We start from the raw sequence: 9,242 nt of genomic DNA, 5'->3' as shown, positions 1-9,242 counted from the left end.
AGATCTTAAACCAGTATCATTTATCAGAAAATTGCCTACACATTTTATAGAGTATGTTAATTTCTCTCTAGAAGGAAGTTGGGCACTTGATCATGAGAAAGGTTCTACTAGGATGAAGCCATGTTCCTTTACCTCATTCTCTATTAATGACATCGTGTTTTTTTTCTGGCCCAAGATGTCTCCTCCCAGATTGTGGTCTGTTAACAAATTATATCTTCAGTCTCTCTTACTCCAGTTCATCTTCTACACTATTTAAAAATTATCTTTCTAAAAATACAGATCTAATCTCATCACTTTCTAAGTTTAAAAGCTCTCCATTGCCTTGTTGTTGAAATCTAAAGTCTGTAATTTGCCTCTTTACAACTTGTTTCCACCTATTCTTAAGTCATTCTTTTTAATGAAGATCTTCTTCTATTTGTAGGACCATACTAGTCCTTCACTAAATATTCTGGAGACTTGAAATACATCCATGTGTCATTATTTATGCTTTCTTCTTCTTGGTCTTTTTGGAAAATTTGATTCATCTTTAAGGACTTTTATTAATCAATACCGGTTCTCTGAAATATTTTTCCTAAATATCCCATTGGGATCAGGTCTTCCCTTACCCCCTAAGTAATTAATCTTCCCTTCTTTTATTCAACAAACACTTATATAACACCTAATATGTGCCAACCACTATTTAAGCTCTTTGTAAATGCTTACTACTCATTTATATTTAGTATAAATATTAACTTACAATGACACTATGAAATAGATACTAGTCTTATCCCTATTTTACAGATTACAAAGCCTGAGGCAAAGAGAAGTTCAGCAACTTGCTTAAAGTTACACAGGTAGTAAATGCTAGAGCTGAGATTCAAACCCAGGCACTATGGTCCAAGTCCCTCAAGAGGCCATGTTTTTTAACCACCATGATAAAATGGCTCTTACAGGCTGTTTTACATTGGATTATAGATATATTTTAGTGCTTATGACTTTATAGTATTTTTATTTTTACATACCCACCTTCCCTGCTAAACTCTTTAATGGTAAAAACAAATTCCATTTTGTTTCCCATATTCCTGGCTCAGCACCTGGAATGAAATGGGTGATCAATAAATGCTTGGAAACTGAGTTGAATTAAGATTTAAGCTATTTTCCTTTGCTGATAAATTGAGTTCCATGGTAGTTGCTTGCCTTGAGGTTTATTTATACTCAGGGGACAGGTAAGAAGATAAAAACAAGTTAGTTTAGCCAAAAAAAAAAAAAGACAATACTATGAAATGCTCAAATAAACACCACTAAATACTATTACAGAAGTTCTTTTGCAGAAATGGATATTACTTTAGCCACGTAGCAAAGGAAACAGAAGGTTACACAATAATAGGACAACTAGTAGGCCCTGCTTCAGTAGTGTACATTGACTGATCAAATGTCAGTGGAGTCACATACAGAATTCATGCAAGTCATTGAAATAAATGTGTACACTTTGAACGTTGCTAAATCAGGTCGACCTGTATTATTTGGGAAAGAAAATACTGCTTCCAGTAGAAATTTGAATAGCTCAAGTAGGAAAAGCTGAACTAATTGAATCTTCAGAGGAAAAAGTATATACAAATCCCTTCAGAGGGAAAAATTATAATAAAAGGGTATCAAAGAAGCAGTAATCACTTAGGCTTTATTATTATAGATTATGAATATATTCTCATGGAAGCATTTGGTATGTACACTAGTGAATTCTAAAGTGAATATAGGATTACAAAGCTGTTGTTGTAGCAATTGATAATATATATGATAGCAAATAAATACCGAATCTGTTTTAAAATAGATGTTGGACTTGGGTGAATGTCAAGTGGATAAAATGGTGAGTGTCATCGGGGAAGGAATAACTTTGTCTTTTCTCTCATGTAATATAGTTTTCAAGTAAATAAACAACTCACATTATAAATGATTTACTTCTAATTCTTCTATCAATAACTGAAGATATAGTCTACAGCCATGCCACCCTGAACAAGCCTGATCCCATCTGATCTTGGAAGCTAAGCAGGGTCGGGCCTGGTTAGTACTTGGACGGGAGACCACCTAGGAAGACCAGGTGCTGTAGGCGTAAAAAAAATAAAATAAAATATAAAACAGTAAATGAAGATTTAATTATATAAAAGTGGTAGTGCTTCAAAAGAAACTGTCAACGAGGTAAAGAGACAACCATCCGAATGGGAAAATATATTTGCAAGCAATGCCTCTGATAAAGGCCTAATACCCAAAATATACAAAGAACTATCCAATCAAAAAATGGGCAGAGGACCTGAACAGATACTTCTCCCTAGAGGACATACAAATGGTCAACAAATATTTGAGAAGATGCCAACAGCACTGGCTATTAGGGAAATGCAAATCAAAACCACAATGAGATACCATCTTACACCTGTTAGAATAGATATAATCAACAGGATAAGTAATAACAAATGTTAGAGAGGATGTGGAGAAAAAGGAACCCTCATACACTGCCGGTGGGACTGCAAATTGGTACAGCCACTATGGAAAACAGAATGGAGGTTCCTCAGAAAACTAAGAATTGATCTACCATATAATCCAGCAACCCCTCTACTGGATATTTACCCCAAAGACATGAAAACTCATATGCGAAAAGATATTTGCACACTGATGTTCATAGCAGCATTATTCACGGTGGCCAAGACATGGAAGCAACCGAAGTGACCTATGATAGACGATTGACTAAAGAAGCTGCAGTACATATATACAATGGAATATTACTGAGCCATAAGAAAAGATGAAATACTGCTATTTACAACAACATAGATGGACCTCGAGATAATCATGCTAAGCAAAATAAGCTAGACAGAAAAAGTTGAAAATCATATGATATCACTCATATGTGAGCTATAAACCTAAAACCAACAATCAAACATGACAAACAAACAGAGACTCATGGACATGGACAATAGACTAGTGGTTACCAGGGAGTAGGGGGTATGGGGAAGGGGGAAGTAGACAGGGTAAAGTGGTGACAGAAAGAAATCTAACTGTGGGAGGTGGACACACGGTGTAAACATATATGTGACTTACAGTTAAAGTGCGCAGCTGAAACTGACTGGATTTTCTTATCCAATGTCACCATAACAAAAATAATAAATAAAAGAAAAAAATTTAAAAAATAAAAAATAAAAATGCTAGAGCTTAATATCCAGTAAAGTTAAAAATTCTAAATTAGAACTGTTGAGATGAAAGCAACTCCAGAGTATAATGAGTTCAAACTCCCCCCAAATCAGATTTTTTAATTGTCTCTACAATATTATTTAGAAATTGTTATTCATTCTTACTAAATCCATCTAAGTCAGGAAAGTTTATATTTCACACAATAATCCTTTCCATTTTCGCCCAACTCCAGAATGGCCATTGAATAGAATAATTTCAATTAAGACTTTATCTGAAGTTCAATGCTAAAAATATCTTTATATATTTTTTAAAAAAATGACATCAAAGTTCGCAATAAAATACAGGTTTGTTACTCTTAAGGAGATTTGTTGCAGTAATCTATCATTTAAAGAGAGGAAACTGTAAGTACATGATTACCAATAATTTTATATAAATAATTAATCAGATAATATGATTATTATACCTTTGGTTATTTTTAATTAAAATGCTACCTACAACACTTTGTTGGCCATAGGTTTAGTTAATGTGTTTAAGAATAGAATGCCTTTAAATGCATTCTTTAATTCAGCTATTCATCAATTCATAGTTGTTTTTTTTTAATAGAATTTAGTAATTCATCGATATAAATACTCTTCATCCTATTTTGTTTAAAAATACCTAGGCTTTGTAGTTACTAGAGTGAAGATATTCTAAGCACTATCTCAGAAAATGCTGAGAATGAGTTTTCTTGTTTGGTTGACTCTTTCTGAATAAATATGCAGAGGATATTGTCCCTTGTGTTACCTTGCAGATTTTATTCTATTGCATGTTTCACTACTAAGTGCAGAATACTTTTAAATCGTGGATGACATCATATAGCCTTTACATTTGAACAACTGAAATAAATTTTCTTCCACTTTATTGCATCAACTTTCAAACTTAAGCATTTTTTTGGTGTCTACTATATGCCAGAGTTTCCAATACCTGAGGTCAGAAGCTAAAGGCATATAAGTGTTGGAACCAAAGCAAAGAAAAACAAAACTACATAATATTTTCTATATTAAGCATTCAAAATGAATAAAAGTAGTTGCTAAATGTTTTAAATATATGCTCTATTAAGAACACATGTTGCTAGCACTTATTAAATCCTTAGTATATGGCAGACACTATACTAAGTTTTTCATTGGTGTTCATTTATTCCTTACAATAATCCTATAGAGTAACGTTTTGTGCATTTTATTGATGAAAGAAATGAGGCACAAGGAGCTTTATGATATTTCTAAGGTTATACAGCATCTAAGTGGCAGTGCCAAGACTCTATGGCTATATATGAAATGTTATGAAAACAAACTCCAAAATTATTACAAATATCTGCTGGAGAGTCTTTCATCCTTTTTCATTGAAGCACAGACAGTGACAGTAGAAGATAAGAAACCATCTCCCAGAAAATCTAAGAGAAGCAAAACCCCAGAATTTGGAACTGAAATCAGGCTTGCTGATAAAGATAGTAAAGTCTCCTATTGATATTTTAGTGAGAACTTGAAAGAGAATGTTTAACGGGAAGATGGCTCCATAACATCTATTTGAGAAACAAAATAAGGATGTAAATTCCATAATTAGGAGAAAAACATGAATTGCTTTGTGACACATAGAGAGACTGGTTCAAGTCTAGCCCCAATATTAGAAAAATAAATGGCACAAAGTGGGAGTCTAGATGGCATTTCTGTCCTAACAGCTTCTTCTAAGAAGTTTGCATAGTTTAGCTCACAAATTACTGCTATCATCATCAGCCTCAGTTATTCCCTCTGTGTCCCTGTCTTCAGAGATTAGGCCAAGAATATAAAGATTTAAGACACATTGGGTCTAAGTGGAGGAAAGTTCTCTCAAGTGAAGATACCTATTTTTTGTGTGACTACTTGTTGGACTTAGTGCCACACAGTTTAAATACTGCCTCACCTAATTCTTACAATAAATTTACAGATGAATAAACTGAAGCTATGGCTTTACGATGACACAATAAATTGTGGAATCAACTTTAAACCCAGGAGGGTTTCTTACACATCTGTAGTGACACTCACATTCCTCCAAAACCTTTTATTCCATTACTCAGTGCTTTTTCCACTCTACCTCTGTTGGCGATTTATCTCTTTAAATACCTTTTCCTCAAGTTAAAGACACCCACAACTAGACTCAGTCTTCTAGGAAGAGTTTAATCCAGGATATATTATGGGAAAGTAAGGCTTCTATGAGATTCTGCATTGTTTAACTGTCCCCAGGAAGTAAATGATGAATATAAATTTGCCAACCCTAAAGGACATTCTACCTTTCGGTGAATTAAATCTGACAGATTATCATATGAAAGAAATGCCCACACCACCTAAAAATGTGCTGATGTTCTATAAATGTGATCTACTTTTAGCTGTCAAGTAGAATTAGATGAGGAAAGGATGCAGAACTGTCAGAAACTCATAGGCTGACAGTGTTATTCAATGCAGATTGTCAAAGAAGTTAATGAATTCTTTCCAGAAAGGCTGTCTTTCTCTCCGCGGACATGGATGGGCAGCACACTGTCACCAAAGTGCCAGTCTGCTTTGGTCACAGGACAGAAAATCATTGGCTATTCGAGAAAGTTTGAGTTGTCTTTCCAGACATGATCAAGAAAGAACAAAATTCAAATTTGTGATTTTATAAATAGATTAAGGAATATTCAGAATAAAGGGGCCATTAAGTATATATCAAAAACAATTCCTAATTATGTTAGAAATGTAATATAATTAAAAATTTAGTAAATAATTGAAGAGTGGATGACAAGTTATGTTAAGGGGATGGCTGAAGACCCATGAGCAGATTCCTTTGACTCACCTAACGTGGGCATCACTTCTCACTTCCTGAGAAGTGATCACAGACCATTTAGAAGGCTGTGAAACACAAACCAGTCACATAAACTATGTGGACATTGGTCTTCGTGAAACCTTGAGCCATGTTTACGCTAGATCTGTGGGCATTTTGGGTTCTCAGGCCATGTTTATCACAGGGGCACCACACAGATTCCTCAGGGTATAAGAGCTGTGGTGATAAAAATCTCAACTGGAATGACAGTCTAAGCAGATGTTTTATAATCGGCTACTGTAACAACTGGAAGTGTCTGTGGCAGAGAACATGAGATTTGTGTACAGCATTCAAGGTCCCACTCTTCTACTTATTCATGAGAGGTCTCTGACCCTTAGTTTCCTCATCTGTTGACTGAGAATAAAAATACCTACTTCGTAGGATTAATAGGGGGATTAATTATTTTGTTAAGAATAGAATGCCCATTTACAAATGGTATTGTTATGATTATTGTGAGCATGATCTGAATATCTACATATGCCTATCCAGGTTTCTGCTAAGCTCTGTGACATTTCAGCCACATGTCCTAAAATGGGTCTCGTAGAATCTGGAGGAGGAACAGATATACAGACATAAGAAATAAAAGTTAATAGATAAGGGCTAAAATAGTGGGCTAAAATTTGCTGATTGGCATAATAGAAATTTAGATAGTCTTCATGTATATTTGATCATATTTATTAGCCAATTTTTCTACTAATCTTTTCTTCTTACCCAGTCACAGACACAAAACTTCCTGCAACAAGGTGGTTGCTTGTAGCTTATAAGCAGAATGATCCCCATCCAAAAGCCTGAGGCCATATGGAAACTGCTTTCTTTATACCTCTCTCTCTCTCTCTGTGTCTCTGTCTCTCTCTCTGTCTCTCTCTCTCCCCGTCTCTCCCTCCCTTTCTCTTTCTCTCTCATCTACCTGCCTACCTACCTACCTATCAACTTATCATCTATCAATAAATAAAAGCAAAATACACCAATCGTAATTGAACAGCTTGATACGTTTTAACATATGTATAAATCTTTGTAAACTCCATCTGGATTAATCAGTGTAGAATATTTTCATCACTAGAAAAAAACCCTTCACTACCCTTTCCACCAGTCAAAAGACCCCTTCCAAGAGTAGATCACTTTTGTCTATTTTAATCTCATATAAATACAGTCATGCAGTATACTCTTGATTTTTGGCTTCTTCCACTCAGCATTTGTCTGTTAGATTTATTCATGCTGTTGAGTGTATTGCTAGTTATTTTTCATTGTTGTGTAATATTCCATTCTATGAATAAAATATCCATTATTTGCCCATCCTACTATTGATGGATATTGAGCTATTTTCGGTTTCTAGCTATTATAAATAAAGCTGTTATAAACGTTCACAGACATGTCTTTTGGTGTCTTTGAACACTCATTTCTTTTAGGCATAGAATAGAATAATGAGATCATAAGGTATATACTACAGAATATTTTTCCAATATAGTTTTATTAGTTTACATGCCTACCAGCAATGTAAGAAAGTTCCATTTGCTCTGTATCGTGGAGAATACTTAGTTTGCCAATCTGTCCAATTAATATTAATTTTATGTGTGTGGGTATGAAGACTGTGTTGCTTTATCAGGTCTTTAGGGAAGAAAATCAATTATGGCAATTAAGGTAGAATATATCTGACTATAGTTCTTGCCTCAGATTATTAGCCTGGCTCTCCTTTGACAGTTTGCTTTTGCTTTATTGAATTCTTTCTTCTAGCTTTTGGGCACATCTTCAGCATCCAAGGGCAATTTCTATTTTCATCTATCCTAGTGTAAGTTTCCTACACTCTCCTAGAGGTTTTCCATTCTGTGACATCTGCAAACATGGTAACGTCTGCTACCTGCTTATCTGCTGACCGAATGCTAATTAGCACAGACCTGCGAGTAGATAGGGCAGGGTCCATTCTCTGGAAAGATGCCATAGCACTGCCCCTGCACTCCCAACTTCTGGCTGCCTTTTGCATAGGAGACATCTAGTAAATATTTGTTGAAATGAGTTGATTTTTTTTTTTGCTCTACAAAATTACTTTAACTTGCGCTCACTCCTACTGTAAACACTGCATTTTCCTGGAAAATTGCTCCTAGTTTGTACATTTACCTGAAAAGCATTAATTTGCCCACTTCAGTGCTTTCAATCTTAAATGATATGGTTGGACTGAGCAATATTGTGAGCTCCCTAAAACATAAATCTGCACATAATGATGCTCAAAAATAGGCTATTAACTATTTTTAAGGAGTATCTGAGTAGCAATATAGGCAACTTAGCATTTTGAAAATTATTTTGATGGCATTTTGGCTCAGAACTTTGAAAGAATCTGGTGGATATTGGGGACAGTACCTTTAAAACTCTTATAAAAATATTCGACAATACATTAGTAATTTAGGGGAACTAACCATTATTAGACACATATAACATGCCTGTCACTATATATTATCTCTGACCCTCTCAACAGTTTTGTAAAGTCCTCATTTTATACAAATAAAAACTGAGTGTGGGAGTTAAAATTCTACTTGAATAAATTCTGCATATTCAAAGTGGGATTATCATCATTAAAATACAAATATATTTGACATCAAATTCTTCAGTAAATGAGAAAGTGAAATTAATAAAGTTGACTATAATCAACATAATTTTAAAGAACTTAGCAAGTAAAAAGAAATGAGAATGCTGTATTTTTTTAAATTACAGACACCATATATCTTCAGAAGTAGATACTTTAATGGTCCACTATACAAACTGTATTGTCCAAATATGAAAGACGGACTGTGAGAGAATTGAGGCCTCTTACTTCTTTTCTTTCTACTTTTTCTTTTCTCAAATCATAGGGCTTTATTTGAAATGTTTCTGAAGACGATTGGAGAACATCACTTTCCCTTTATTCTGAAAAATATCTTTGCTTTTTATAGCTTACTTTCTATTATCTTGCAACACATTCCATGCTGCCTTTTGTAAAATTTCAATGATGTGGCACTTTGTTCTTGATGATCACTTAGTTGGAGACCTGCATTATTTCTTCCACTGTTCACTTTTTCGAGTAAACATCTGTATGTGCTTTTTCTTTCTACTTTTGTCAATGCCATTTAGCTTCTTACAAACTCTAACTTTATGGTTGTGCCTATCTGTCTGTGAGCAAATGGAATTGAACATTTTTGGAGTATCAAGTCATCTAGTCTTATTTGTTTATCTCTAAATATCTGTCTTTC

At 34.3% G+C, this 9,242-nt stretch overlaps 1 non-coding gene across 1 annotated transcript; it reads left to right on the top strand.

The window, feature by feature from the left end:
• The first annotated feature begins 1,967 nt into the window (after window positions 1-1,967).
• On the top strand, window positions 1,968-2,086 carry LOC120622522 (5S ribosomal RNA). The gene has a single exon (XR_005658489.1). It is a non-coding gene; the product is annotated as a 5S ribosomal RNA (ribosomal RNA).
• Window positions 2,087-9,242: the final 7,156 nt, after the last annotated feature.

The sequence above is a fragment of the Pteropus medius genome, unplaced genomic scaffold (assembly GCF_902729225.1).
Source record: "Pteropus medius unplaced genomic scaffold, Ma_sr-lr_union100, whole genome shotgun sequence".
NCBI classification, from domain to species: Eukaryota; Metazoa; Chordata; class Mammalia; order Chiroptera; family Pteropodidae; genus Pteropus; species Pteropus medius.
This window is presented reverse-complemented; position numbering and strand designations above follow the sequence as displayed.